We start from the raw sequence: 27,962 nt of genomic DNA, 5'->3' as shown, positions 1-27,962 counted from the left end.
ATGCTGACAATTACAAACAAATGTTGTCTTCACGACGACTTTCTTCTAGATGAACATTCTGCTTATTTCAGTTGCTTTTGTGTATGTGACTTGAGAAACACTTTCTAAATCCCCAAGGTGACAGGAGTTCCACCTAATGATAATGATTATTTAATGTCATCATCACGATGGGCTGCCTGGGCAAATGAAAAGCTGGCTGGGTCTAAAGCATTCACTCAAGTGAGGTAAATTAACACTTTCCAGGGTACCAGATTTCCCATCGGGACCCTAAAGAAAGCAATTCATTACCCAGGCATTCTTCACCTTCAACATTGCTATCCACCAGCAAGTTCTTCCATTGCTTAAACTGTCAGACTTCTCAAACAGTGTGGGGAAGACCAGGAGAGATAAGAACATACTGAGAAGAGCCAGGCTGGGTGGATAATTTTAGTCATCTGAAGATAGTCCAGGGTTGATAATCATCACCATCATCACAGCCCATGTGAATGTAGCCATGTTACTTAGCAAAGCACTTTCATCACATAAATCACCCCTTTGATCCTCACAATAATCCCTGAGGTATGCAAAGTAGGTATTATATTCTGCACCTGGCTATGGCAGCAAGATGTGCACAACTGGCATGGAGATAAGCCTAGAAGACTCAGGGAAGAAAGAAAGGCTGTAGCAGGAAGAGGGGCAAACTCCCAAATCAGTAGCATCAAAAGCACAGAGGGTCTGGGACCAGGAGCCATGCAGAGTGAGGACATAGCATGGCACACACAAGCAGAAATGTGAAGGAGAGTGGGTGTCTGATTGGATAGACGAGGTTTAAAAGACTCCTGGTTATCTGCTGAGTCAAAGATCAGTATTTCTAAAGCCCAAATCAAGAAATATGAAAACTAAAATGAACGAAGTGTCTACTCTAGTAATTCCCTTGCATTAAAGCCTTCAAGCTGTGAACTTTCAAGATGCAGAAGCCTCAACAAGGAACCAGAACCTGTGCCATTAATGTCAAACATGAGTGAAATTGCAGCTTGCCAAGCTGACAGTCCTTCAGCTCCACCATCTCCCACTTCCTCTCCCTCCTCCAGTCAGTAACTCTTCTTGCCTGTTCACTCAATGCCAGCCCCTGTGTGCCAGCTGTTGTACTCTACTACTATACTTTCCAAGGTACTATAAGATTACAAACGTATAGTTTTTGTGTTTGTTTTTTATGTATTATTTGTGTGAAAAGTATTACAAACCTATTACAGGGAAAGTCACTCAGTCATGTCCAACTCTTTGCAACCTCATGGACTATGCAGTCCATGGAATTCTCTAGGCCAGAATACTGGAGTGGGTAGCCTTTCCCTTCTCCAGGGGATCTTCCCATCCCAGGGATCGAACCCAGGTCTCCCGCATTGCAGGTATTCTTTACCAGCTAAGCCACAAGGGAAGCCCAAGAATATTGGAGTGGGTAGCCTATTCCTTCTCCAGGGGATCTTCCCAACCCAGGAATTGAATCGGGGTCTCCTGCATTGTAGGCAGATTCTTTACCAACTGAGCTATCAGGGAAGCCCATTACAGTACAGCCCTATATAGCCAATTGTGTTAGTTGGGTACCTAGGCTAACTTTGTTGGACTTAGAAATGAATTGGACTTATGAATGTGCTCTTGGAAGGAATCTCGTTCATATGTAGGGAACTTATTGTATTTGCCAATTGTGTTCCTGAAAGATATTAACAGATTTAACCTTCACAACCAATCTATGCAAGACAGACATCATCAACTCTTTATTTTTTTGACCATGCTGTGCACCTTTCAGAACCTCAGTTCCCCAACCAGGGATTGAACTGGGATTAGGTTCAGGCTGGGGGAAGGGCAGAGATAGTAGAAGCAGAATGGTCAGAGCCAATGGGACTTAAGAGGGGCCTGGGGAAGTGAAAAGGAACTCTATGACTTCTCTGCCATGGAACCTGGGACGAGACACTTCTCTGAACTTCATCAGTAAAAAAGAATCAACAAAATCCACCTCACAGTAATTCTATGAGGATTGAATTTTATACACACACACATATACATATATACATAGTTCTTAAGCATTTGCAAGATTTCATGTTGAGATAGATGGTCTCTGTGGAGGGTAACGTGACAAGCAAGAATAGCATTTGGAATGATCCATTCTTTGCATAAAATATTTCCATTGAAAACCTACTTTCTCCAATCCTCATGAATTCAAGCTACATCATAAGTGAGATTTTTTTGATTCTAAGAAGCACATAGAAAGCCATTTCAGTGATCTTTTCCTTCTGCAAGACTTACTTAACATGTTTCTTATGACCCACTATGGGCCCTTCTGCTTTAAGTAAAGAAGATTCTTCCTGGAGGAATCAAGGGCAATAACATCCTGCCTGACCCTGATTAGCATGTCAGAGTCACATCCAGTAACAGCACATAAAGACTCAACCAAATTGCCCTCAGTTTCTCTAAAACATTTGCCCAAGAGAGCCCATCTACGTTCAACTCTGGACGTTGACTCTGGACATCAAAAACATTCCCAAGGAGAGGTGGCAACAGTGAGCAATGTCATTTGTACAGTTCTCTGCAAAGGAGCTTAGAAATTTCAGCTTTCAAATCCGGAATAATTCAGGGAATTTTAGAGTTTGCAAGAAACCCATTGCCCACCTGATCTCACCCCCAACTCTAAGCTCACTGGTCAGTGTCTTCCTGTATAAGGAAGCTGACAGGGCTTCGTTATACAAACTTGGTCTGGGGAAGTTATTTCTAGAAAGTGCCCAAAGGACAGTTGGATATAAACACAATAGTATCAGGAGCCACTAAGTGGCTCATTCAGAATGTCTTCAGTTTCTCTAATCCTCTCATTCTATTATGACTTGTCAATGTCCACATTTTATATTAATATACTCTTATAATATGCACGCAACCAGAGCACGGTCATAAGCAGCTTATCCCCCTGAACAGTCAGCAAACCCTCTTGTCCGTCTCTCTCTCCACCGAGCCCTCTCCTCGGGCCAAAACACCAGCTCATCTTCAAGATACAAATGCATTGTGGGCTGAGGACACTGGCCACAGAGATGGCCTTTCCATGCCCCCCCCCCATCACTCTCCAAGGGAGGACACGACTGGGCTGAAGTCTAAAACCAGACCAGCTGAACCTGAACTTAGCCCTGGCCCTGCCCTTCAGTCCCATCACCCCAGCTGGAATTGGGCATTGCACATGGACATTAGTAGACTTTGAAGTTGAGGTGGAAGGCCGCCTGGCTGCCAGGATCTAGGAGGAAAGAGGACCCCTCGCAGGTTGTAACCAGCCTGCAGCAAAGCCTGAGAGCCTGAAAGGGGCTACATAAGGGAACTTTGACCTCCTGGCTTTCCAGTCGAACATGTGAAGCCTGGTGCTTCCATTATGAGGTTAGGAGAGCCTGTGTGATTCTGCTACAGTGAGAAGCTGGTCATCTGATAGGTTAGCCAGGAAAATGTCACGAAAAACATTTAGTGGAATTTAAGATTCCCAGTCAGCACCGCCAGCTATTAAAATGAAACAAAGTCACAGCTTGCTCTTTAATAAGTCTTGTCTTTGAGTAGTCTCAGGATTTCCCTTGATAGGAGGCTAAGGCTTATGTAACATTGGCTTCAGGTGACTTAGTCATCACCACGAGTGAAGATGAGGGTGGAGGAAACCTTACTGGGTTATCTCTGCCTAAATGCCCCAAAGCAGCCACCACTTGGCTGGACTTAACTAAAGCAGCAAGGGGTTTTTTCTTTTCCTTTTTTTTCTTTCAGGAGGAGTTGCTCTTCACACTAGAAATGGGGAAGGACTACTAGAGAGTAGGGGGTAGCACCAAGGCAGCTGAAAACTCTGCAGCAGAAGCCATCCTCCCAGGGCTTAGTCACTCAGTCGTGTCCAATTCTTCACAACCCCATGGACTGTAACCCACCAGGCTCCTCTGTCCATGGGATTTCCCAGGCAAGAACACTGGAGTGGGTAGCCATTCCCTTCTCCAGGGGATCTTCCTGACCCAGGGTTCGAACCCAGGTCTCCTGCATTGCAGGCAGATTCTTTACCATCTGAGAGCTACCGGGAAAGCCCATCCTCGCAGACTGCACCACAGAAGAGAAGCGGCACCGTAGAAGAACAGCACACAGCCTTACACAGAACAAACTGGGGGACCTGCAGGCTGCAGGGAGCTGGGGGGCCGGCTGGAGGTCTCCCCTGCAGCCCGCGGGTCCACGTGGGTCACCAGCGGTTCTCTCCTGCCCCCCAGTGCCCTTGACTGCCCAAAGTCCCTGACATCCTTCCTCCAAGTCAGCTTCTTCTGTGCCTTACTCCTTCAGGCAAAGCACTGCATTTTCCAAGGTAACACCTAGCTAATCTAATACAATCTAATCTGAAAGCGTTAGTGAGTATTATTGGATTAATGTGCTATTACTCCTAGAAAATACAATTTGCATTCCAGAGACACAGGGCCTCAACTGAAGGAGTGGGAATTTCCATTACACTGGCAGGCTAGGAAGGAGGCAATTTTGCAAGGGGTGGGAATTTCAAGACCAAATTTAAAACCTTAAAAACAGCCTTGCCTATTCCTACAGCTGGGAAGGTTTGGAGTTTCATGTTTTAAAAGCTACCATGTAATCTCCCTTCTAACTTTTTCCCCACCTCCTCACTACTGATGTGCTCAGCAGCCTCGAACTTTCTTTTAACCTCAGGAGATAACAGTGGTTGGTAATGCCTGGGCTCTACCTTATCAGTGGGGGTTTCAGTGCATCTTTAAAAAAAGAAAAGAAACCTACCTCCCCAGGTATTTAAAGTAATCATGCCTAATACTTCATTCTTTTTACTTTGGTCTATTCTTGGTAAACCTAATAAGGTACTTCAGAGATACACAAGAACTCTTAGAAAGAAGATCTACCATTTGGTGTATACATGCTATACGTCTGCCTATGTTCTAAACCAATTATATACATTGTCTCCCTCCTTATAACAATCCAGTAAACTAGAAGCTATTATCCCCATTTTTAAAATGAGAAAACTGAAGTACATAAAATTTAAACAAATTAGCCAAGCTCACATAGTTGATACTGTTGGAGGAGGAATCTCAGCAAGATTCTCTGAATCCAAAACTTGCCCTTTTAACCGGTCTTCTGCTAGCAGATATAAAACAACAATATTCCTACCATTTTGAGTTTTACCACCTCACAGTGCTGAGTAAGTCTTAACGCACTGTCCCCAGACCAACAGCAGCAGCATCCCTCAGGAAACTTGCTGAAAAATGCAAAATTGGGGTCTCACTCCAGACTTGAAAGAATCAGAAACTCTAGGGGCGGGGCCCAACAGTTACATTTTAACAAGCTCTCTGTGTAATTCTGGTGTACACTCAAGACTGAGAACCACCGAACCAAGCCATCAGCACAGATTCTTCAAGTTTTGATAACAGGTCAGTAGTAACTGCTTGTTAATAACTTCCATTCCTGAAATAATTCCTTTTCAGTTAGAAACTTCCACATGATTTCACTAATTCTAGGGAGATGTGGACATATGAAATTGTTGGCACATGCTTGACAGGTGTGCGACATTGTGAATGAAAATGAGGGAATCAGTGCAGAAGATAGGTTCTCAAAATCCTGTACAGGGCTGAGTGTAAAAGCCATGTAATGAGTATTTTTGAGTTTAAAATGTGGGGAGAGGGGAAGGTTATCTAAGCTGGCTATACCTAACCAGTGACCACTTGTCAGCTCCTGGTGCATGCTTGCTTGCTCAGTCTCTTCAGTCACATCCAACTCTTTGCAACCCCATAGACTGTAGCCTGCCAGGTTTCTTTGTCCATGGGATTCTCCAGACAAGAACACGGAGTGAGTTGCCATGCCCTTATCCAGGGGATCTTTCCAATCCAGGGATCGATCCCACGTCTCTTACATCTCCTGAATTGGCAGGCAGGTTCTTTACCACTAGCACCACCTGGGAAGCCTCCGTCTTCTCCATATTTGTGCAAAATTACAGAGAATGCCACGAAAAGCCCCTGGGGGATTCACCTGACTGGCATCTGAACAGCTTGCCTCCCTTTTTTGTTTTTCATCCTATGCCGCTAAACTTTCTTAAAACAAAGTAAGACTGAGGCACCCAATTTGGCCTAGAAAAAGCCCATTAGGCTGAGGTTGCCCCACTCCCTCCAGCTGGAAAACCTGTGCCCAGAGGACAGGAACACAGATGTGGGGACATCTGTGCCTCACGACTTGGGGCTGAGAATAGCCCGTTTTTCAGTAATCTAGTTCTAGCGCTCAGTTTCTCAAACCCCATGTGTTTTGGAGCTGGTTCAGTATTAGCCTAGGTGTGCCTACAGAAAAGAATAGAGAAATTCATGCCCATCATTCTACCTTGATCTGAAGAAAAGTGATTTGAGTTGATTTTCAAATGGGGCCAGAGGCTAGAAATAGGGGGAACCTTCCTCACTGAAGCTGGGTCAGGAACCTCAACCTTCTCAAACCAGAGTGAAGCTGTTCCTGCAGGGCAGGCAGGGGGCTGTCTGGTGGAAAACAAAGCTTGGATCCTGTGTCACGTTGGCCCAGCTGCGCAGTCCTAGCCAGGGAACCTGAAGCTCCTGCGTGGCCGTTCCTAGCTGTGTGACTATGGGAAGCACACCTCACCGTCTTGAGCCTCAGTTTCCTGAACTGCTTTGGAAAGAGGGGTGTGGAGAGTGCAAGAGGCAGGAATGATGACCATCAGGTGGGAATGAAGAGAAACAGGGCCTCGTGGCCTAACTAGGCTCCACCGACCACAGGAGCTGCTCAGTGAATGCAGGCTCTCTTTCTGGTCCCCTCTGAAGTGCCCAGGTGGATGCTCACCTGCCTGATGGGAGCCCCAGCCTCTAAGAACCAACACCAGGGGTTATATAAACAGGGCTTGATACCCAGGGGTTACATGCCCTGTTAACAGGTCTCACAGGCATAGTTCAGAGATCCCAACATAGCAGTGAGGGATTTCTAACCTTGAAATACAGAACAAGACCGGGCTGCCTCATATCCTAAAGCAGGAAAAAGTTATAATCCCCTAGTCTGGGTCAGATCACAGGCCTTCCCCTAAATCCCCTTGGGAACCCACTTCCTCCCCACAGCTCTTCACTCATAAACACACCCTGAAAACTGACAAAGCCAGATTCAGTTAATCCCTAAATATTCAGGGGTATGACACACCATTCAACTACAGAGCAGAGAAACACCGCACTGTGTCTGGGTATTAATTATGCTTAAAACCTTTCCCGCAGACATTTATTTTTCCCTAAAGGAGAGCGCCCTCTACTGGCGAATTAGCATGCTGCTGGGGAAGGGCATCTGTGTTAGAGGATGTTAGGGGCTGTTGCCTCCTTTTAGGGTAGCAAAAGGTGTCAGTTATTTTCAAATGGCTGTTTTCATCCTTGCTAGGAACAGATGCGGGTATGAACTGATGAAGGTTGATGTTATAAAACCCCAAACCCCTGAAACCCTCTCAGCTGGCCTGGTTACAGTTTACCACAGCAAACAGAGGGGCTAAAAAGAGGTACAAGAACCTTCTCTCCTTCTAGAAATATTTCACACAGAGACAGGGCTCCACCCAGTATTTAGGCTGTAAAAGGTATCCCATCAGACATTTTGAAAGTGATTGCAAATAACCTAAATATGCATGAAGAGCAGATGAGAAAATAAGTTACTGCACATTTAAACAATGGAATATTATGCAGCTTAAGAAAAGTGAGAATGCATGTTCTATTCCTGTATGGAAAGAGGTCCAAATCTTGTAGTTTAAGAGGAAAAGCAAAATACAAATGGATAGCCAACAAGGGCCTACTGTATAGCACGTGGAACTCTGCTCAGTGATATGCAGCAGCCTGGATAGGTGGGGAGTTGGGAGGAGAAAGGATACATGTGTATGTATGGCGGAGTCCCTTGGCGGCCCACCTGAAACTATCACAACATTGTTAACTGGCTTTACTCCAGTATAAAATAAAAAGTTTAAAAAAATCAAAAACAAAAAAAGCAAAGAATGGAAACCATATATATAATACACTACCATTTGTGTAAAATTAAAAATATATTTATATTTACTTCTACATGCAGAAAGTTAAATATTTCTGGAAGTTTGAAAAAGAAACTGGTAACAGTGGTTACACTTGATAGAAATGCAAGAACTATAGGAATGGTGGACAGGGGTGAGGAGAAACTTCCACTTTTTTACGTATTTTGACCTCTGATGTGAATAAACCTTTTAACTAGTCAGAACATTAAGTGGATGGTTTTTCAAGCAACAGCCTGAAGGGGCATGCAGATTTCCTTTACTCAACATTCTAATACTAGTCATCTTTTATTTAACACTTATTATGTGCCATGCACTGTGCTAAACATGTTACACGTATTAACTTATTTATTTAACCCTCCCAATCACTCTGTGCAGCCTTGTCATCCACATTCTAGAGGAGAGGAAACTAAGGAACAGAAAGGTTAAGTTACTTTCCCAAGTTTACACAGAAAAGGCGCCAGCAGGGCTGATACCAGAGTTTCTGCACTTACCACTGCTACTCAGCTGTGCGGAGAAAATTTCTCCGACACAGCAAAACTGGCAACAGAGAGGGTTGTAAGTTAAAACCTTGGGAGCCCCAAGTAAAAGTCTGGAGAAGCCCTTTACTAGTGGTCTCAACGTGAGATTTTGACTGGACAAACACACACACTCTTACACACACTCACACTCAACACCTTCTCATTCATAGTCACACACACAAACATAACACTCGTATTCTCATAGTCACATATGTTCATGTATTCTCACACACTCCTGTACATAGAATCTTCCATTCTGATAAACACATATTCCCACACACTGATAAACATTTTCACATATATTTTCACACTCATATCAGTGGCTTTCTCTGGCTCCAGCCTGACCTCTCCACGTTCTCTCTGGCACAGCCCCCAGCGTGGGCCCTGTGACCCCAGCCAAGGATCCCTGGACCTCTCGGGCCTGCTCGCCCTTGCCCATTCACAGGACCTCCTCTCTAGGCACACACCTTTCCCAAAAGAAATATGGGGACTTATATTTCTATCTCATCCAACCCATTCTTGCTCCTAAATATGCTCCACGCTGTCCAACTCAGTCTTTCACTGAGTCCCCCTCGTGACAAAGATTTTCTCTTCCTCCAGACCTCAAGAAGGAAAGATTGTTTTTCCCTTCTACTTATGCTTCCAGCCTCTCTGCTTACCCAGTGAATAAGGAATCTCATGCAATTTGATTTTTTACTAGAAAGAGGTATAATCTTCCATCTACCTGGGAGAGCAGGCACCTCTAAGGAAGAGTATAAGCACATTTCTTCATCAGCCCTGGAGGACACAGAACCACTGTGAGACTGACATTTGGGGCTGCCAACAAGACATTTAGTGTCCCTGGAGCTCTGACCTGCAAATATTCTTGATGAAAGACCATTTCAAAAGGAGCGTGAGATCCAGTGTTTGACATGCACTCTTCATTCCTTTTTGGGTCTGCCCCTACTTTAGAACACAACAGTTCTGAAATATTCTACTGCTGCCCCCCAACTCCTTGTTGCTGTAATGTTTCAAATACTGGGGGACAAGATACTGTTCTATCTATGAGGTAAATTGTCAGTAACTGTAAAATGAAATAAAAATTCCAGTCACTCTTCTGAAGTTTCCATTTGTAATAATAACATTAGAAAGTCCTTCATAGTCATGATTCTGTTTAATCCACAGTGACAGTGATACGATTCTTCTTCCCATTTTGCAGATGAGAAAACTGGCGTCATTAGAGTGCAAGTAACTGGTCCACGTTTATATAGCTAGGAATTAGCAGAACTAGGAGCTGAAGCCAGATCTATTTCATTATAAATCCACACCACACTTAACTGCCCTTGGGGGCCCAACTCAACTTCTACGTCCTCACTGGTCCAAGCTCCTGCAAACTAAAACAAAGCAATTGATATTTTTTAGAATCAGCTCTCTACACAGCAGGACAGTGTGTGCAGCTGCTCATTCCATACCTCTGGGTTTGATTATTGCTTGGTATTATTACCTTTCATATATACTCACATAAACTGTAAATGTTAATCAAATTATTAACTATTTACAGTCAGATCACAGCTTTTCTGTCTTTGTACCCAGGCCTAAAAGAGTTTTTTGCACATTTCAGGCTTGCTGACAGTGGCTTTATACTCTCTAGGTTTTTCTAGAAAATATCTGCCTCTCTGCCTATAAAATACATGGACTAAAATAAAATATGTTTCTCACAACATCCTCTATAAGAACAAATAGGAAGCGACCCAAATATCCCACAAGGGAAGAGTTACATAAATTATGGGGCACCTGCACGAGAGAATGTTACACAACTCTTAAAAATCATGTAGGATTGACTAATATAAGAAAATATTGACCAAATATTATGATATAGTTTACCTTTATAGCAAAGAAAAAACCTTAGAGAAGATTCACCAAAATGTCAATTTTTTTAATCTCTAGAAAAGGAGATGAAACTACAGAGAACTTTTATCTTTTCTTTCAGAACATCAACTCCTTTTCTGGTAATCCTAGGGGCCTCTCATTTCAATCTGGTGAGCTTCATTTTTATCTCTTATATAGAAGTAGAATCGGTTTCCTCACAAGGCTCTTATAAATAGTTAAAAATTTTCCAATAAGAAGTGCTTTATAAATGAATAACAGTGGTATTAAATTATACAATAAATGATTATATGATCTTTATGCAGTTTTCATAGCAAAGATTTTAGAAGGAATGATACCTTGTCAACAAATAGTTGAAATTTTAGTGGAATTTATATCTTTTAAAACTCTAAAAATCTCTTTCTTTAAAAAAAAAAAAAAAACTAAGCTGGTGTTTATCTTATATTCAGTGAATTATTATGAAATGGTTCTCCATGGATGATTCAAGAAAAAAAGAAACCTATCTACATCAATAACTTAGATAGTCCAGCTTTTCTTTTTAAGCGAAATGAGAACTAAGTTTATCAAAATAATAACCTCAAGGTGCCTTGTGCTTTGCTACTCAGTCACTGTGGCACAGAAGGGCAGGCATGACCAGGAACTCCTGACCTGGCTGCTGAGGTGCCACTCCGGCTCTACGTGGGCAGGGGTAGGCCACACAGGCATGGTTAGTCTTCTTCACATACAGCCAGTCTCCTTGCCTGCAGGAAGAACCTCTAGGGTCAAAATGCCACACGAAACCACCCTTACCGGGGCAGTGGGGGCTCCTGTGAACAGGGTCCATTTCAGAAACTCTTAGCTTAGAACCTGGTCCTGCCCAAGCTCCCCAAGCTGCCGTTTCCCCCCCTCCCCCATCCTCAACTACCCCCCGTCACACTCAGCTCCAGGGATGACGGCCAAAGCACTGGATAAAAGTTTGTCTTAAAAAGAAACTCCCTTCATTTCACACATATGTGTTCAACCCATTCCAAGCCCAGTACCAGGCACCTCCACACTTCCTTTCAAATTGGAGTAATTTTTACATCCGCTTTCTCTAGTCTCCACCTCACCTCCTTTCTCCTTTCCATCCAAATCAATGATGTCATTGTCAGGGGCCAATATCTGCATATCTCACCAGATTTAAGCTCTGTAAACCAGGAAGAGAAGAACCAGTCTGACCTAGTAAGACTTCAGCCACTCAGAATCCCTTCAGAAAAGCCAAACTTGATACATGATTCCAAGTCCTAGTCCTTTAAGCTTCGGAACTTTTTAGGACAATCATGGTTTTGAATGGAAATCATTCTCCATTATAGTCTGTGCTCTCTGCTTTCTTAAACAGATTACACTGAATTGAACATCTTCTTGATGACGCATCTTCATGCACATCACTGCCTCCCTCCATGGGGACTGTTGCATTGCCACACTTCTTTCTTCTGAGGTTTTAGTTTTTCTGTTTCTTTTATTTGAGGAGCTCAGTGTTTCTGCTTTCCTCCAGCCTTCCCAGATTCCTTTTCTAATCTATTGCTACTGATCAAAATGTGTTAGCTTGGAAAATCCTATGGACGGAGGAGCCTGGTGGGCTGCAGTCCATGGGGTCACGAAGAGTGGGACACAACTGAGCGACTTCACTTTCACTTTTCACTTTCATGCATTGGAGAAGGAAATGGCAACCCACTCCAGTGTTCTTGCCTGGAGAATCCCAGAGACGGGGGAGCCTGGTGGGCTGCTGTCTATGGGGTTGCACAGAGTCAGACACGACTGAAGCGACTTAGCAGCAGCAGCAACAGTACCTTAGTAAGCATAGGGTTTGAGGGCTTTACCCATGAATAAAATGCCCACACCTCAGTTCATCAATTTGCTGCTGCCTCTATCGGCTGCTCTGAGCTTTATGGGCCCCCTTCCTGGTTCTGTGTTCTGAACAGATGATTCAAAACAGACGTTTCAGAAGGTTGAAGCTTTCACTGCATTTCAATTTATACCTTGGAACTATAATTAAATTAATAACTTTCCTAATAAATGCTGGAAAATGTGTAGAGAAAAGGGAACCCTCCTGCACTGTTGGTTGGGACATAAATTGGTACAACCACTATGGAGAACGATATGGAGATTCCTTAAGACACTAAAACCAGAGTTGTCATATGATCCTGCAATCCCACTCCTGGACATGCATCTGGAGAAAACTCTAACTTGAAAAGATACATGCATCCCAATGCTCATAATGCTCATAACAGCACTATTTACAATAGCCAAGACATGGAAGCAATCTAAATATCCATCGATAGATGACTAGATAAAGAAAATATCACACATACACACACACACACACACACACACACACACACACACACTGGAATATTACTCAGCCATAAAAAACAATGAAATAATGCTATTTGCAGCAATATGGATGGACCTAGAGATTGTCATACTAAGTGAAGTTTGCCAAAGACAAAATATCATATGATATCACTTATATGTAGAATCTAAAATTGTTACAAGTGAACTTATTTACAAGATAGAAATAGACTCACAGACATAGAAAACAAACTTATGGTTACCACAGAGGATGGAGGAAGATAAATTAGGAGTTTGCAATTAACATAAACACATCACTATATATAAAATAGATAAAAAGTTCCTATTGTATAACCCAGAGAACTATATTCAATATTTTATAATAACCTATAATGGAAGAGTCTGAAAAATTATATATATATATATATAAATAACTGAATCACTTAGTAGTACATGTGAAACTAATACCTTATAAATAAATTATACATCAATAAAAAATTAATAACCTTGCAATATCATGAAGAAGAGTTGACTCATTGGAAAAGACCCTGATGCTGGGTGGGATTGGGGGCAGGAGGAGAAGGGGACGACAGAGGATGAGATGGCTGGATGGCATCACTGACTCGATGGACGTGAGTCTGGGTGAACTCTGGGAGTTGGTGATAGACAGGGAGGCCTGGTGTGCTGCAATTCATGGGGTCGCAAGGAGTCGGACACGACTGAGCGACTGAACTGAACTGAACTGAACCTTTTGAAAAATAAGTAGGTGACTTGAGAGGACTGGAAAGAAAAGACTGGAAATTTTTGTTAATAGAGAGAGAAAGGGAGTAAGAGGAAGATTTTTATATTTTCTTGTCTTCCCTAGCTGACTGGTTGCTCTAAATTTTTAAGTATTTACCTCCTCACTTCAACCCTGTTCCATAACCTCAATCAGAGGGTAAAAAAAAAAGACTTTCCAAGTACATAATGGAAAATTGGAAAAGTTCATTTGGAGCTAATGTAATAAAAGGAGATAAAGATGATTCCAGACATAAGAGTGGGCATAATGTATTCTGAACTCATTCAATCATAAAAATAAAATTTTATTTTGTTTCAGGGTTAAACTGAATAAAAGGACAAGACTTGTTGCTATGAAACATGCTCCCAGGCTTTCAAGCTTTACAAACTCTTCTTTAGGGACAAAGTTGTGTTTCCCAGGTGTCTCCTCAGACTTCAGAGCTATTTGCTTTCCCTTCCATCTTAACAAAACGCCTGGCCTTTGTTTATTTAGTGGTGCTTACCCACATTTACCAGGTCCTACTACCTGCCTGGCATTTCCTGGGGTGTGGTCACAGCAGCCCTTCCCTCAGATTTCTCTTTCTGACTGAAGATAATCAAAGGGTCTTTAGAAAGTTTCTTTAAATTTTTTCTGTTGGTTCACAAACTGGCCGCCATACACGGAGGGCAAGGAGAGACCAAAGAAATAGACAGACTGCTCCAAATTGGTAGGTGGCAGATTTAAAAGGCAAAGGAACTTGCTTAGAGGCTTGTCTTATAGGGAGCTATAAGATAAGTAGATTTTCACGCCCACCTGCCAGGATCTTAAAAGTTTATAAAGAGGCCTTTATCAGGGTTCAGTCATGTATTCAGTCTAGATGGTCTCAACAATATCTACTCTTTCAAGCCTAAATCTGAAGCTATGGGAATGGTGGGCAGACAGGGGATCGGGGAGGAGTCTCCAACTGCCTGGTTCCGGGTCAGGGGTCAACCAGTAGTCACATCCTCTCAGTGACCTCCTTCAACACTAACAAATGAACAAAAATATATGTATAAGTGTGTTCACTTCAGTATCATTTGAAGTAGCAGAAGAGAAAGAATCTAAAAACAGCTAATTGATAGAAAGACCCATAGTTATTGACCCAGAAACAGATTCACCTTACATTAATAAATGAGAAAAATAGGGACTTTCCTTGTGGCTCAGTGGTAAAGAATCTGCCTTGCAATGCAGAGGACACAGGTTTGATCCCTGGCTGGGGAACTAAGATCCTACATGCTGCAGAGCACCTAAGCCCATGCACTACAACTACTGAGCCCACACCACAACTAGAGAGCCTGGGAGCCACAACTACTGAAGCCCACGTGCTCCAGAGCCCGCATGACAAAAGTACTGAGCCCAACATGCCACAACTAGAGAGCCTGTGCACTGCCTCAAAAAAATAAATAAATAAAGATCCCACGTGATACAACAAAGATCTCACATATCGCAACTAAGACTCAACACAGCCAAATAAATAAATTTTTTAAATAAACAAGAAATATACATACCTCACAGACTGATAACCACAGCATCACCACTTTTATAGCAGTATATCATTTACAAGCATATAGATACATTTGAGGGCCTAAAAGAATATACACCAAAATGGGTGACAAAATTGTGAATTACTTTGTTTTCATTTTGCTTTGTCTGTATTTTCTAATGTTTTTCTAAATGATTATGGATATGTGAAATCAACAAAAAAAAAATTTGTTAAACAATTTTCTCTATCAAAAGAACCAATTCCATTGTCTTGTTAGTCACTGAAAATCTTACTAAGGTTTGAGAGCATCTCTTCCAAAAACCAAATACATGAAATCCAAGGGACAGAGACAGAGGTCCCAAGACTGAACAGTCTGTCTCTTTATACCACTATGCTATACTGGCACATAAAACATGAATGGTTGATGCATAGAGCTATCCATATTTAAACAACGAAAGAAGGACTTTTGGAGAGTGATTGCAAATGTTACCAGAGAGCAGACTATGAACGCACTGAATGATACCCTAAAGAGATTCAGCCATCAGTTTCCAGCTGTAGAACAACAAGACCTTGAAAGACCAGAACCTCCCAGAGAAGATGATACTAGCTGAAAAGGATCTGCATTCTTCAGAAACCTCAGAAATGCTAACCTAGAAAGTAAAGCACAGATAGGTGACTGAATGTAATTGACATCTATCAGCTGACTGTTTCTGTCCTACCTCTTAAATAAATATTTTAAGTCTATACAAGTTACAAGAAAAAGTTATAAAGACTTTAGTAGTTGGTAAATAAAATAACAAATACTGACTTCCAGTCAAGATGGTGTAAAGAGTTTATGCTTTGATTAGCCCCTTTATGCTCCTAATATATAGTAATATGTGATAAAATATAAAAAGAGGGAAAAGTTTCAGATTTGAAAACAAGAGAAACATTTCCACTGAACATATATGAACATTTCCACTGAACAGAGAGGCAGGCTGAAGCTCTTGTCTGTGCTAACCAGGAGCTCAGCTCTTCAGGAGTCAGAGTTTGAAAAGCTCCACAGAAATCCTGCACAACCATTTTAAAAAAGAACAAAATAATGCCATTTGCGACTGAAGCAACTCAGCAGCAGCAGCAGCAGCGGCAACATTGATGTAACTAGAGAGTATCATACTAATTGAGTCAGAAAGAGAAAGACAAATACCATGTGATATCACTTAATGTGGAATCTAAAATATGACACAAATGAACCCATCTATGAATCAGAAACAGACTCACAGACATAGAGAACAGGCTGGAGGTTGCTAAGGCAAAGAGGTTTTGGGGAGGGATGAAGTGGGAAACTGGGGTTAGCAGTTGTAAGCTTTTATATATAGAATGGATAATCAACAAGGTCCTATTATATGGCACAAAGAACTACATTCAACAACCTATGATAAACCATAATGGAAAAGAATTTTTAAGAAAGAATGCATATATTGATATATATATATATGAATGTATAGCTGAATCACTCTGCTCTATATCAATAATCAATACAACATTGTAAATCAACTATACTTCAATAAGTAAATAAATAGCTCTGTAGATGATGGGGAATAAGGCTCACTAAGAGCCTCAACAAAACATAGCTGACTTCTGTCTAGAGCTGTAATCATGTTTGTCAACTTATTTTTCATTATTATCCCCCCAATGAAAAAAAAGTTTTTGGTTTTTTGTTTTTTTTGTGTTTTTTTTTTTGGTGGGGGCAGCACCTTGCAGCATGTGGGATCTAAGTTCCCCAACCAAGGATCAAACCTGTGCCCCTGCAATGGAAGCACGGAGTCTTAATGGCTGGACTGCCAGGGAAGTCCCAAGAAAATTTGAATTTAAATTTTCCCTAAAGAGAAAAATTAAATGCTAAGGAATAAGAGTTGAGTTTTGAAGGGCCACTATACTATCTAAGATTTTTCACCCTTCAAGAATCAGTTTTCACCTTATTGAGGGCAAATGCATGAGCTGTAGTTTTAAATCCCACTGCCTTACCAATAAGAACTGAGCCATACTGCTAACTGACCGTTTGACTGGCTCTTGCTACTCCACCATCGCATGTGGAAGGAGCCCCAGCAAGCAATTTAAAGCCTGATTATGGATGAGGGGTGTGAAGAATGGTTGGCAGTGGAGGGGACTGCCAAAATGCTGGACACAGAGGCAGATGGAGAAAAATGGGAGAAAGAAAAATGAAAAACAAAAATGTCTTCTTCTAAAATTGCTGGTAAAGCAAAATTCCAAAACAATCATTGGCTGCTAAGAAAATTAACACAAATAACAATCATGTATTCATTCTGGAAAATTAATTTCACAGACAGCTTCACAAAGACTTTAAGTTAGAAACATTGAGCTCTTCAAAAAAAGAGAAAGATAATGCAGCATAACCTCCACTTTTTAAAGTGGATGAATACAAAATTGTTCAACAAAAACACATAAAAATGATAAAACAACAGTAAGTGGTTATTTAAAGAAGCAATTAGAAATTAAGAAAGGAAATACAGAGTGATTGAGTTGAAATACAGTAAAAAGGACTGGATTGCTCTCCATTCTAGATAGAGATACATTTAGTAGTAGTTTAGTAGGTAGTTTTGCCTTTTTGGTTATTTTCTCAAGCTTTATACTGAGGTATAGTTGACAAATAAAATGTATATACTTAAAGTATACAGTGTTATGATTTGATACACATGTAGCTTGTGAAGGACTGCCACTATCAAGTTAATCAATACATCTATCATCTCACATAGTTACTGTGTGTGCGTGTGTGTGTGTGTGTGGCTAGAACAGTTAAGAATTACTTTTCTAGCAAATTTCAAGTTCACAGCACAGTACTGTTAACCATGTTGTAATAATCACCATGTTGTACTATTTTTAATTTCTAAAATAGGTATTTCTCTTTTTAATTTTTTGAGGAAGCTCCATACTGTTTTCTATATGTTAAGTATATGAACTTAATCAAATAACTCACCTCTTTAGATCTCTTTTCCTCCATATGAGAAAGGAAGTAGATGAGATGATATCTAAATTCTATTCCAGCTCTAAATTCCTACTATTCTAATACTTATTAGACTAATCTAAATATATGTCATTATGTTCAGAACCTGGCAAGAAGAGATAAAAACTCTTCTCTCAGTTTAAGTGGCTGATGTTCTTACATAAGCAAATCAGGCATAAAGTGCATGAGATGACATATGTGGTAAAACTTGTGAACTTGGACTAATTTCTTAGGGAGTACTAGATAAGTCAAAATTTGAGAGTTTTGAAAGCAATGATACTTATTCCCTTCAAGGACATACCTGAGTTCAAAGTAGGATGAGGAAAGCGATTATATGTAAATGAGTGCTTATATAAATGTTTGAAAGGGTTTTTCCCTTAAGAAAGTTGACCATACCTCCTCCCACTTCCTGAACACATGCAAGAGCCTGGCGAAGTCTCTGGGGGTGGGAAGAGCGGCGGGCCTCTCAGGCGTGGCGCCCTCTCAAGCCCCATCGCCAGGAGCACCCTCAGTGTAGGACAGAAGTCCCTGCTTGGCCAGAAGTCAGCGCTTTCACAGGGGAAGATGAATGTCCTTTAGTTAAGCAGGAGAGAATGGTTCTGCAAAATAACTCCAGCCCTCACAGGGCAATTCAAATTATCAGCAACCTCATAAATAAATGCAGTCGTATCAACATTCAACTGGCAAACCATCAAAAAGTGATGTCTGAACTGATCTTATTATGCCATTAGGCTTCAGCTCTCAGCTTTATGTAAACAGAAACACATTAATTGGTTAATTAGTAATCTTTTAAGATGGAAGAGTCAATTTGTTATCAATATTAATTTTACTAAATTTTTATCATCCCTTCCATATACAGAAACAACTATATAAATTCAAACTATGAGTTACTAATGGTTCTGGTAAAGAATAAGTTACTAGCTCATGTTGGTTTTTTTTTTTAATTCCTCTTCCTTCCTACAGTAAAAACATATCTAATGTTGAACCCTTGAATCAGTTGGGCTTCTTCCCTCTCCCTCACCACATATCCATCAGTTCAGTCACTCAGTCATGTCAAACTCTTTGTGACCCCATGGACTGCAGCATGCCAGGCTTCCCTGTCCATCACCAATTCCTAGAGCTTGCTCAAATTCATGTCCATCGAGTCTGTGATGCCATTCAACCATCTCATCTTCTGTTGTCCTCTTCTCTTCCTGCCTTCAATCTTTCCCAGCATCAGGATCTTTTCTAATGAGTCAACTCTTTGCATCAGGTGGCCAAAGTATTGCAGCTTCAGCATCAGTCCTTCCAATGAATATTCAGGACTGATTTCCTTTAGGGTTAACTGGTTTGATCTCCTTGCAGTCCAAAGGACTCTCAAGAGTCTTCTCCAACACCACAGTTCAAAAGCATCAGTTCTTCAGTGCTCAGCTTTCTTTATGGTCCAACTCTCACATCCATACATGACTACTGGAAAAACCATAGCCTTGACTAGACAGACCTTCGTTGACAAAGTAATGTCTCTGCTTTTAAATATGCTGTCTAGGTTGGTCATAGCTTTTCTTCCAAGGAAAAAGCGTCTTTCAATTTCATGGCTGTGGTCACCATCTGCAGTGATTTGGGGGCCCAAGAAAATAAAGTCTGTCACTGTTTCCATTGTTTCTCTGTCTATTTGCCATGAAGTGATGGGACCAGATGCCATCATCTTAGGTTTTTTTTTTTTTTTTAATGATCTTAGTTTTTTAAATGTTGAGTTTTAAACCAGCTTTTTCACTCTCTTCTTTCACTTTCATCAAGGCTCTTTAGTTCCTCTTCACTTTCTGCTATAAGGGTGGTATCATCTGTGTATCTGAGGTTACTGATATTTCTCCTGGCAATCTTGATTCCAGATTGTGCTTCATCCAGCCCGGCATTTTGTATGATGTATTCTGCATGTAAGTTAAGTAAGCAGGGTGATAATATACAGTCTTGACGTACTCCTTTCCCAATTTGGAACCAGTCCATTGTTCCATGTCCTGTTCTAACTGTTGCTTTTTGACCTGCATACAGATTTCTCAGGAGGCAGGTCAGGTGGTCTGGTATTCCCATCTCTTTCAGAATTTTCCACAGTTTTTTGTGATCCACACAGTCAAAGGCTTTAGCATAGTCAATAAAGCAGAAGTAGATATTTTTCTGGAATTCTCTTGCTTTTTCTATGATCCAACAGATGTTGGCAATTTGATCTCATCACATATAACCAGTCACTTATATAAGTCATAAAATCCTGCCACCACTTTCTTTTCAAATATGTCTAGATTCTAATACTTCACTCTCAAAACCACCACCCTAGGCCAGGCCCCCATCAACTCATGCTTGGTTTAGCACAATAGACACAGAGCATCTACTATGGTTCACCATGTCTTTTAAAACCTACTAATCAATCTGATGTGGTAACCATCTCTTCATCTTCATATTACTGTAAGTCTGACCCAAATTCTTTCTACTCAAGAGGGTTTTTTTTTTTAAGCAGATTCATGAGACAGGGACAAGAACTAAAGTTCTCTCCTGCGAGCATGCATGCTAAGTTGCTTCTTTGTGATCCCATGGACTGTAACCTGCCAGGCTCCTCTGTCCATGGGAATCTCCAGGCAAGAATACTGGAGGGGGTAGCATGCCTTCCTCCAGGGGATCTTCCTACAGATCTTCAAATTCCCACTAATCCATTGCTTGACACTACTTTGGTACATACAGTGCTAACCCACCTACCTGTACCTCTCTCCAGCCCACATTCTTCCATATCCCATTTTTCCCATAGAAATGATTTTATGAAACTACTAGCTAAAGCTCATGTAACCCAGGGTCTTCCATGGTGGTCCAGTGGCCAAGACTCCACACTCCCAATGCAGGGGCCAAAGTTTGACCCCTGGTCAGGGAACTAGATCTCACATGCTGCAACTAAAGATCTCACATGCCACAAGGAAGGTCAAAGATCCTACATGCCACAACTAAAGACCCAGCACAGCCAAATAAATACGTATTTTTTAAAAAATTTGAGTAACCCATGTCTTCAGCATTTCCCACACCAATTACTCCTGAGTCTCGTGTGCTAGCCCTTTCCTCTACTGACCTATAAAAGATGCATTGCCCTAGACTCAGCATTCTTCTCCTTTCTATAGTCACTCCATCTCTAGATGATCTCATCCAATCCCATAAATATCTTTATACTGACAACTCCATAATTTATATCTTCAGCCTCGCTCTTTCCTGAGTTCCTGACTCAAATAGCCAACTGTACACTCAGAATTTTTCTGGGCAATCAAATACAGCATGTCCAAAGGCTTACCCATCTCAATAGATGATTATCACCATCTGTCTAGTTATTTGAATCAAACGCTTTGAACTCATTCTTTGCCCTTCCATTCCCTTCCTCCCAACATCCAATCCAATAATATATATCTCTGTCTCTCTGAAATATCTCCCAAATCCAACCTCTGGAACCATCTCTATGGCTGCCACCCTAGTTCATGTCATTAACATTTCTCACCTGGATTATTGTCATAGACACCCAAATAACAATGAAATTCTGACATTCCTTTAGAATGATAAGCCTCATCAAAGAAGAAAAGGTTAGCTTGACACGATGTACCTTTAATGGAACTCTATTGCTGTTGGAAGTGACCATCTTGTTCCTTCCTTTCCTTCTGCACTCTCTGAACTTTCCTCCTTGTGAATCTCCCTCATCTTCTAACTTTTCCTTTACTCTCCCTCTCCTCAATATCTTGTCTCTCTTCCTTTCCCTCTTGCTTAACTCAACAACTAGGAACACATTATAGTGGAAAATGCTAGCAGTTACTTGTAAGCATCTCTTCCTATTGTCTACCATGGTGAAGGACGTAATTATGACAGTCAGTTTATATTTCTGGCCCTCAGCTGCCTCATCTATTAAATAAAGAGATTATACTAGATGGTCTCTGAGGTCCCTTAAAGGTCTAGAAATCTATTCAAGTTATTTATTGAGTAAAGAGCTATGTTCCATGTTCTTAAAAGTAGGTAGATTCAATATTTTATATTTCCCAGAGGGGAAAAAAGTAAATTAGTTTTTTAACAAAGCCTTCAATTGATCCTTTTCTATCAGGGGTCAATGTCTCTCAATAGAAAAAAAATACACTTCTCCCTTGGTGAATGTTCAATATCTCTGTAGTTATTTCTGTCTTTGGGCCCTTCTTGCGACAAGTGGTTTCCAAGAAGAGGCCAATAGGCCATTTAATATGAAAGTGAAGTTGCTCAGTCGTGTCTGACTCTTTGCAACCCCATGGACTGTACCCCACCAGGCTCCCCTGTCCATGTGATTCTCCAGACAAGAGTACTGGAGTGGGTTGCCATTTCCTTCTCCAAGGGATCTTCCCGACCCAGGGATTGAACCCATGTCTCCCACATTGTAGGAAGACGCTTTTACCATCTGAGCCACCAGGGAATGCTGAAGGCTATCATTTATTAGGCACTTATTGTGTTCCAGGCTCTGTGCTAAGCCATTTTTAATTTAAATCTCAACACAAGTCTACATAAGGCAAGTATTTTATTATTACTCCTCTTTTACAAAATAAGAAGCTATGGTGTGAAGAGGTTATCAAATTTGTGCAAGGGCACATCTGTGCAAGCTAACAGATGGTGGAGCCAAAATTTGGGCCCAGATCTATCTGACAGTAGAGGATGAGATGGTGAGATATCATCACTGCACTGACTCAGTGGACATGAACTTGAGCAAACTCCAGAAGACAGTGAAGGACAGGGAAGCCTGATGTGCTGCAGTCCATGGAGTTGCACAGAGTCAGGCACAACTTAGAAACTGAACAACAACTATCTGACTTAAAAGTCCATGCTCTGGAAAACACATACACTACCATATGTAAATAGGCAGCCAGTAGGGGCCATGCTCTAGAAAACACATACCCTACCATATGTAAATAGGTAGCCAGTGGGGATTTGCTGTATGACTCAGGGAAATCAAGCTGGTGCTCTGTGACAACCTAGGGGTAGGATGGGGTGGGAGGTGGGAGGGAGGTTCAAAAGGGAGGGGACATATGTACACCTACGGCTGATTTATGTTGATGTATGGCAGAAATCAACACAATATTATAGAGCAGTTATCCTTCAATTAAAAATAAATATTTTTTAAAAAAAATAAACAAAAAAGTCCATGCTCTGAAAGATTATAATACTATACACCTCCCTCATGAAATGCTGGACCCCTGAAGTCTATCTTGCAGGTCTCTGTATATTCTTGTGACCTCTGATGTTCTGAGGGCAAAACCCTAGCTTCTACCTGACCCAACAAGGTCAACTTCACTGCAGGATTTTAAGAGCAGAGACTCATAATTTCTTATGGTACAGATCCCAGTCATGTGGACACTCAATAAACACTCTTGACTGAGAAAGGCCATGGTGAGAAGCAATGGACAAAGCTAGTATGGCCTAATGCAAGTTCTGGTGATGCAAAGTAAAAGTTTAAGATGAGACTGTTCTAGGACTAGAGATATGGTCAGGCTTCCTATGAAGTTTAATTTCTGTGACCTCATTATCATTTGCAGAAAGTAGAAAGAGCTATTGGTACCCCTAGAGAACTGCTTTAGAAAATGGCTAAAAAATTGGTTTAATTAAGACCCTAGATATTTAAGTGGAATATCAGGTCAGCACATTTGTGAAAGTATTTCCTTTTTTAAAATGCTTCCAAAGATCTTCAGAAGTGGGATTGCATTGGCATGACCACCTCCTGAGCAACATCAGAGCAGAATCAGCTCTCAGGGAGTCTTTTGTACCTGAAGAATTTATGGATTTCCCAGCCAAGAGGACCAACTGGCAGAATCTCTAAAACTCTGCCTTCATCCCTTCCCCCATCTCTAAGAGAACTGTGTTTGGGTAGGTAATTCTCCTGCTGAAGCAGAGGGTTAAGAGGCACCTAGATGTCCTCCTGGGTCACTGGTTTGATGCTAATAAAAAGATGACATTTTGTAGCACTGTGTGATGCCATTCAAATGTCCTTAACCCATCCTTGGGATTGGCTGTCTAAATTTCATTAAAACCAAGAGTTTTAGGGGACTTCCCTGGTGATCCAATGGTTAAGACTCCACACTTTCACTGCAGGGGGCTTGGGTTCCATCCCTGGTGGGGAAACTGGGATCCCGCATACCGCACAGCCAAAAAAAAAAAAGAACAAACCAAGAGTTTTAGAAGGACAGAAAGATCCAGACTACCCCTTGGAACGTTCTTCACTTAGAATACTATAACATGGGTGAGGAAACAGAGGGAAAAGGGCGAGTAGGTAGGCACGAGGTCATGAAGGGGGTGGGCAGGAATTCCCAGGGGAAGCCCACCAGCCACCAACAAAGATCAGCAGGGGCAATAGCAGAACAGATGTCTGAAAGGCTGAGTCTCCACAGAGACCATGGGCATCAATCAGGACCAGGCCAAAGAAAGAGAGGGAGCTTGGAGAGAGGAAAATACAGGGAAAGGCCAAGGTCCTAATGATTCTGTCCGGTAAGTGTTCAAGGTCAAAATTATATGTGACCATCACCCTCACCTTGATGTTCCAAGCCGCTCCTTTCAGACTTCTGTGACCTGGGAAAAGAGAGTTAAAAACATTGTCAAGTATCAGTACCATATCTACAGATGAAATTTTGATTCCGGGTATTTCTTCCTTTTGTTATACTTTCTTGGTAAGAACATTTGCGCATTCTATCTAAGACATGGCACCAATGGAGCCTATTTCTGATTTATAGTCAACTGCAAGACACAACTAAAATAAAAGAACTTGACAAAAAATAAAATAAACCAATGACATCAGGCATGGAATTCAGGTTAACAAACAGAGTTTTCTTCCTCTTTACTCAAGAAAAGTAATATTATTGACTCTACACACCCAGAGGACATTAAACACTTTATCCATCCCACAGAACTCTCTTTTTTTTTCAGCCTTCTTTTTAAAACAAACTTTTAAATCCCTATTTTCTTGAAAGTGTATCAAAACGTAACATTCTAAGCAATCACTGAAAAGCATAAAGGAGAATATAATCACTGTAATTAGCTCTGTTTATATACCAGACAGACATATTTCACTATAAATATTCCATATGAAAATCTTTGAAAGAGGACCAATTACGCTGAGAGGTTTATCTACATGCCATTTGTCAAAAGAAAAGAAAAAATATGCCACAGTTCCTATTTGAAAAAAAAATATTTCCTGGGATAATGCAACATGGTACACTTACTAAAAGGTGGGGGAAATGAGGAGGAGTCTTGAGCTAAAATAATGAAGTACATCTTAAGCTGCAGGCCTCTTCCCCTGCAACCCCTGTCCTACCAAAAACACAGAGGACGTGCAGCAGGGTTCTGGTTCTTCTCATCTTAATCCTAACACTAGCACTGCTCACTGAGGGAACGCCAGCCGGAATAGAAAACCCCCCATCACATGTGCTCTGAGACAGGAAAAGTTCATTTTGTTCCTAACCTCACCACTCAAAATGAAATGACTATTTGAAACTAAAATGTCTTACCCTTATCATTCTTACTCAGAATGTGTTGCATTCATTTTGTTCTTCCTCTGCAACTTGTCCCATATTGTTAATCTTAGTTTTTAAGGGAAGAAAAACAAACTTTTTCAGTGTTCCTGTTTGCTTTCTATCCTTTGTGCCCACAAGGCTCTTGAATACAAATGAGGCCCTCAATCAAAATTTAGCAGAAGAGTTTTGCATGAATTTTGATCATTTAATGCATATATATGGAATCTATGCTTCCCTGGTGGTTCAATGGTAAAGAATCTGTCTGCAATTCAGGAGATGCAGGTTCCCCTGGAGAAGGAAATGGTAACCCACCCCAGTATTCTTGCCTGGGAAATCCCATGGACAGAGGAGCCTGGTAGGCTACAGTCCATGGCATTACAAAAGAGTCAGACATGGCTCAGTGACTAAACCACCACCATTGAATCTAGAAGGATGGTACTGATGAACCTATTTGCAGAGTAGCAGTGGAAACACAGACATAGAGATAGATTGTGGACAGAGTGCGGGAAGGAGAAGGTGGAATAAATTAAGAGAGTAGCAATGGCACCCCACTCCAGTACTCTTGTCTGGAAAATCTCATGGATGGAGGAGCCTGGTGGGCTGCAGTCCATGGGGTTGCTAAGAGTCGGACACGACTGAGCGACTTCACTTCACTGCCTCGTGGCAACACCCTACACCCACCAGCAAGCAAGAACAAGAAGCAAAGATTAGACTTTCCAAAACAAGTGAAGCAGTATTAAGCCAGGTAGCCTGGGTTTGGAGAAGGCAATGGCAACCCACTCCAGTACTCTTGTCTGGAAAATCTCATGGATGGAGGAGCCTGGTGGGCTACAGTCCATGGGGTCGCTAAGAGTCGGACACGACTGAGCGACTTCACTTTCACTTTTCACTTTCATGCATTGGAGAAGGAAATGGCAACCCACTCCAGTGTTCTTGCCTAGAGAATCCCAGGGACGGGGGAACCTGGTGGGCTGCCGTCTCTGGGGTTGCACAGAGTTGGTCACGACTGAAGTGACTTAGCAGCAGCAGCAGCAGCATTGAAACATATACCTTATCATATGTAGAATAGATAGCCAGTGAGAATTTGCTCAATAGATAGCCAGTGGGAGCTCAAACTGGGTGCTCTGTGATGACCTAGAGTGGGGGAATAGGGTGGGAGGTGGGATGGAGATTCAAGAGAGAAGGGACATATGTATACCTATGGCTGATTCATGTTGATGTGTGGCAGAAACCAACACAATATTGTAAAGCAGTTATCCAATTAAAAATAATTTTTTTAAAAAGAATTTTGCATACATTTTGCAATGCTAGTTATAATTTCTGTGATCTGATCCTTCAGAGGCCCTAAAAGTCCTACTAATTCAATCTTGAAAATCATTTTCTTCGATCTAGGTATTTCTGAAAAAAAAAATATATATCCATGTGCACATGGTAGGTTGTCCTTGGAAATAGGGATGGGACTGGTAATCATTGGTATAGTCTGACCAGTTGTTTTCAGCCAGCATCTGTTCTGATAGATTATAGCTTCTATCTTGATTGGTCACCTCAACTGTTACATATTTTTTAACACACTGAATATAAGTCAAAGAAAATCTTTATCAACTTCAGCTGTCAAGTGTTTCAAGAATAAACACTTGATAAACTCACCTAGATATAACTCACCTAGAGCCAGACATCCTGGAATGCAAAGCCAAGTGGGCTTTAGGAAGCATCACTACGAACAAATTTAGTGTAGGTGATAGAATTGAGCCAGTTGAGCTATTTCAAATCCTAAAAGATGGTGCTGTGAAATGCTGCACTCAATATGCCAGCAAATTTGGAAAACTCAGCAGTGGCCACAGGACTGGAAAAGGCCAGTTTTCATTCCAATCCCAAAGAAAGGCAATGCCAAAGAATGTTCAAACTACTGAACAATTGCACTCATCTCACATGCTAGCAAAGTAATGCTCAAGATTCTCCAAGCCAGACTTCAACAGTACGTGAACCATGAACTTCCAGATGTTCAAGCTGGATTTAGAAAAGGCAGAGGAACCAGAGATCAAATTGCCAACATCCGTTGGATCATCAAAAAAGCAAGAGAGTTTCAGAAAAACATCTACTTCCGCTTTATTGACTATGCTAAAGACTCTGACTGTTGTGGATCACAATAAACTGTGGAAAATTCTGAAAGAGATGGGAATACCAGACCACCTGACCTGCCTCATGAGAAATCTGTATGCAGGTCAAAAAGCAACAGTTAGAACCGGACGTGGAACAATGGACTGGTTCCAAATTGGGAAAGGAGTACGTCAAGGCTGTATATTGTCACCCTGCTTATTTAACTTATATGCAGAGTACATCATGAGAAATGCTGGGCTGGAGGAAGCATAATCTAGAATCAAGATTTCCAGGAGAAATATCAATAACCTCAGATATACAGATGACAACACCCTTATGGCAGAAAGTGAA

At 41.4% G+C, this 27,962-nt stretch overlaps 1 long non-coding RNA gene across 4 annotated transcripts in view; it reads right to left on the bottom strand.

Annotated features, from left to right (window-relative positions):
- Positions 1-27,962, bottom strand: part of LOC129633006 (uncharacterized) — a 188,715-nt gene that overhangs the window by 135,843 nt on the left and 24,910 nt on the right. For all 4 annotated transcript variants that reach the window (XR_008704800.1, XR_008704798.1, XR_008704801.1 and 1 more), the window contains exon 2: positions 24,536-24,573. This is a non-coding gene — a long non-coding RNA (uncharacterized LOC129633006). The remainder of the gene's footprint in view (positions 1-24,535; positions 24,574-27,962) is intronic.

This window comes from Bubalus kerabau, chromosome 18 (genome assembly GCF_029407905.1).
Source record: "Bubalus kerabau isolate K-KA32 ecotype Philippines breed swamp buffalo chromosome 18, PCC_UOA_SB_1v2, whole genome shotgun sequence".
In the NCBI taxonomy this organism is placed as follows: domain Eukaryota; kingdom Metazoa; phylum Chordata; class Mammalia; order Artiodactyla; family Bovidae; genus Bubalus; species Bubalus kerabau.
The sequence above is the reverse complement of the archived record's forward strand: the minus strand, read 5'-3'. Positions and strand labels throughout refer to the sequence as shown.